Raw genomic sequence first — 4619 nt, forward strand, 5'->3', positions numbered from 1 at the left:
CTCCCCGTCGGGGAATTGAACCCCGGTCTCCCGCGTGACAGGCGGGGATACTGACCACTATACTAACGAGGACTACATGTACCAAAACACAATTGTTTTTATAAACCTGCTCACTTAATTATCGTTTTGTAATTTGTATTTACCTTTATTTGGGCTTTTCAGTTAAGAACAAATACTTATTTACAATGACGGCCTGCACCGGTCAAACCCGGACGACGCTGGGCCAATTGTGCGCCACCCTATGGGACTCCCAATCATGACCCGTTGTGATACAGCCTGGATGTGATGGGTTGTAATTATAAACGGAGGTACAGTGCTGTTAGGATTTATGTTTATGCACCATAGCCTGCTACCATATTGTATGAAGATGAATATTGTTTTGTTACACACACACACACAAACAATACAGATGTATGTGTGTAAAGACTGACCAACATAGAGTGACAGGCCATAAAAGCTGTGGTCAATCTGGAGAGGGGAGGGGTGCAAATCTCTAGGCTAACCAGGGGGGTTGGGGCACTGGACAATACCAAATAAGGGACTGTTTGAGTGTAGAATCGGGGGAGACACAAGACGGATCTAAGACCAGATGCGGACATCTGAGAGAAGGGGACCAGTCTGAGTACCGGCGATAGGCTGAGTAAAGTTTAAACCACGCTCAGCCTCTACTGTGATAGGCCAACAGATGCGTTGGAACTACGTCATCACGGTATAAGAACAGCTGTTTACGTGCTTCCTGCCAGTTCCCTGTTTTACCCTGCGCGGTGATACAACGAACCGGTATATACGAGAATTGCATTTGTCATTTATTGTTTGCGTTAATTAAACATAGTGTAACGACCCTGGGTTTATAAGCGCGGAAATCGACTCTGCCGCTTGAGCATGCTTTTGCGGCACAGTCGATAGCGCGCCGGACCTCGGGCTAGGAGGTCGAGGGTTCGAGACCTGCTCCCTGCTGTTTCATTACATTGGTGTCAGAAGTGGGATCGGACCTCGCATCCACGACAGTGCGTGTGCTTGGCCGGTGAGCGCGTTCCTGTAAGACGTAAAGTCGCAAGCTAGCGCGAGGACGCGCTCTTTGAAAGGAGGGAGTAGTGTAACGACCCTGGGTTTATAAGCGCGGAAATCGACTCTGCCGCTTGAGCATGCTTTTGTGGCACAGTCGATAGCGCGCCGGACCTCGGGCTAGGAGGTCGAGGGTTCGAGACCTGCTCCCTGCTGTTTCATTACAATAATTAAAGAAAGTTAATTAAAGAAACATTTCCCTGTTTTATTTATCCTGATACCGGATTTGTTACACGCAAATTGCTCACAGTGCCTTCAGAAAGTATTCACACCACATTGACTTTTTCTACATTCTGTTGTGTTATAGCCAGGGGTGTGTCACGCCCTGGCCTTAGTTATCTTTGTTTTCTTTATTATTTTAGTTAGGTCAGGATGTGACATGGGGGATGTTTGTGAGTTTTTGTCTAGTCTAGGGTGTTTGTATTGTATAGGGGGTTTTGTAGAGTTCATGGGGTTGTGTTCAGTGTAGGTGTTTATGTAAGTCTATGGTTGCCTGGATTGGTTCTCAATCAGAGACAGCTGTGTATCGTTGTCTCTGATTGGGAGCCATATTTAAGGCAGCCATAGGCATTAGGTAGGTTGTGGGTAATTGTCTATGTGTAGTGTTTAGTGTCAGCACTATTTGTTTATATAGCTTCACGTTCGTCGGTTTATTTGTTTTTGTTAGTTTGTAAAAGTGTTAGTTTCGTCTTCATTATAAAGAGAAGATGTATCATTATCACGCTGCGCCTTGGTCCTCACTTTTACCTAAAGACGATCGTGACAGGGTGGATGTAAGCTCATACAGTCCAGTATGGTGTCCCGCAAAATAAATAGTGGGGGTATGCAGTACCAGTAAAACATGAGCCTATCACAATAATTAAAACTAAATGTCAGAAAACTGTAGGCTATTACATCACTTTATCATTACCGCATGTCAGGCATGAAAACGGGTGGAACCTAAGCTCCAAAATGTGATGTGGTTAGACGAAAACACTGAGATGAGTGGCCAAACACAGAGGCACGAAGACAACACTGGTGCCCCATCTGCTCCTGCTACGCCCTCTGGTGTTCATCCGGTGTCTTCTTGACCTGCAGTTACTCCCCCTGTACACTCTCTCGCTCCCTCTGTGTGATTGTGTGGTTGGAGACAGGTGTGCTGGAGTCAGAGCAGATCCCTACCAGCTGCTACTCGTTCCATAATCAAGACCTCTCCAAATACTCAGTCCTGCCACTTCCACCCTGCCAGATTGTAATCTCTGCTCATTTACCGCTCTGTCGCTGGCTCCTGTCTCCCGGTCCACATCTCACCACCCAACTAACTTGCTCTGGATTTTACTCACCACCACTACCTTGGATTCTCCTCAGGACTTGTTTACCCTGTTCTACTCAGCTAACTCAACCTCAGTCTCCACATCTGTTTTTTCTGCAACTCATCCAAGCTTCCCCGGATCTGCACTCCACATCTTCCTGTGTAACAATAAATACTTTGGGTCATTCATCCCTGTTTCCTCATCTGAGTCTGCTCTTGGGTTCCCCTGTGTCGCTCCGCTTAACAAGTGGACGCATAAATTCTGGCCTAATGACAATCGCAAAATGTCATTACACTTTTTGGTGTTTTGTGTAACAGATGTCTCTTTCCATTCACCACTGTTTGGAGGCTGGAAATACTGTATGTTGTGAGTGGATGAACATGCACATGTATCCTAGCAAAGGAGTCCTTTGAAGTGATTGACAATCAAATGAAAACATCATGACTGGTTGTGTTGATGCCACAAAGGTAATACATTTTAAAAGTCAAATGACCAATCTTTACAACTAGGCCCAGAAAGATCCTATTGGATTAATAGGGATTCTATGTAATTCTATTATTAGCGACCAACTTGATGGAGCGTAAAGAATTTTTTAAAGAATAATGCAAATATTGTACAATCCAGGTGTGCAAAACTCTTAGGGTGGGTTGCACCCTAAGGATTAGAGATAATCTAGGTTTTGTAAATGCAGGTTTATAATTAATCAGAGATGTCTTGCACCACTTAATTTTAAATCTGGATCAGTAAATCTATGATTACCGGTTTAAAACTATGATTAGTGACACCAATATATGAGTAATTTCGTGAGTTGAAACAAAGTAGCTAGCCTACTTGACAAATGAGGCAACAACATTGCTGTTCCTTGATCAAATAATAACAATGTAATGTTAGAATTAATGCAACTCCATCGTGAAAGGTCATGGGTTGGCTGATTTGAAATAAAATCTGTTATTTGCCAGTACTAGACAGAAAACGAATTTGTTAGCTACTGTAGCTAGCTAGCATACAACATTATTTATTATTGTCGTTACTTAACGTTATTTAGCCATTTATTATTTGTCCGCTAGCCACCTGATCATTTATTTGAGCAAAAGGCTTAAAATGAATGTAGGTTTAAAGTGAAAATTAAACTTAGATAAGAGGATTGATTTAATTAAACTACGATTCATTTAAAACTAGTTTTAAAATGTGGTGCAACAAGATTAATAATAGGTAAACCTTGATTTAACCTAGTTTAAGAGTTAATCCATGTTGGTGCAACCCACCCTTAGAGACTTCCCCAGAAATACTCACAGCTGTAATTGCTGCCAAAGGTGATTCTAACATGTATTGACTCAGGTGTGCGAACATTTCAACATAGTAAAAAATCCCCAACAGAAAAACTCTTATTTTAGGCCCCCGATCATCATCCTAAAGGTACATTTTTTAATTAAACAAATTCCTAATCCAAAAATGCTGTAAAGTAGGAGATCTGCATCTTTTAAATTGCTTGACACGGATATGAAGTGCTCAGCAAGTCATCGTTGTTAACAGTTGGGAAAATGGCAGAGAGTGAGAAAGGCAAGCGATGTTGGATGTCCTGTGTTGGTTGTTGCTCAAAGACAGAATTGTTGAACTTATTTTGTAGTTGCTACTTCTGAGGTATGTGTGTGCGTCAATAGGACTTAGTGTTTTTGATTATTGAAATTGTTCACTTTAAGTTTGTATTATTCTGTTTCATTTGTTCCAGGGGGGAAGGGGAAGGCACCTTGGAAGTGCTTAGGCAAGAGGCCTGCGGGCATACATATACCCGTAGTATGTACTCTGTCTACGCACACTAGGTAAGACGTGGGCGGTCCACCCCCTGTAGTTTGGTTAGCGGGCCAGGTGGCGTTAATTAAGGTTAGGTAATTAGTGGGTGGGTAGGTAAGGTAGGAGGACTCTTTAACTTCTACTTTCTTTGCTTTGGTTCCATCCAGCCCCTTTTCCCCACATTACCATGCTAAGGAAATAAATTCCCAGTAAACGGTAACATTCTCTGCCTCTGTCATCCTTATCCACACCTACAAACACATACCTCTTTCACTCCATGGAGTTGTGTGTAGCAGGGTGTTGTGTTCCCTCCTCCAAGAGGCGTGCATAACAATTGGAGACAAAATATAGTTTACATGTCAACAATCTAAACCAACCTTGTCTGTTTTCCCCATAGTTGCGCACGTGTCGGTTTTGTTGCTCAACAACCAACCTACAAATAACATTAGTGACCAAAGTAAAACTTGTTCA

At 42.7% G+C, this 4619-nt stretch overlaps 1 non-coding gene across 1 annotated transcript; it reads right to left on the bottom strand.

Moving 5' to 3' along the window:
- Positions 1–72, bottom strand: trnad-guc (transfer RNA aspartic acid (anticodon GUC)). Its single transcript has one exon. It is a non-coding gene; the product is annotated as a tRNA-Asp (tRNA).
- Positions 73–4619: the final 4547 nt, after the last annotated feature.

The sequence above is a fragment of the Salvelinus fontinalis genome, chromosome 14 (genome assembly GCF_029448725.1).
Source record: "Salvelinus fontinalis isolate EN_2023a chromosome 14, ASM2944872v1, whole genome shotgun sequence".
NCBI classification, from domain to species: domain Eukaryota; kingdom Metazoa; phylum Chordata; class Actinopteri; order Salmoniformes; family Salmonidae; genus Salvelinus; species Salvelinus fontinalis.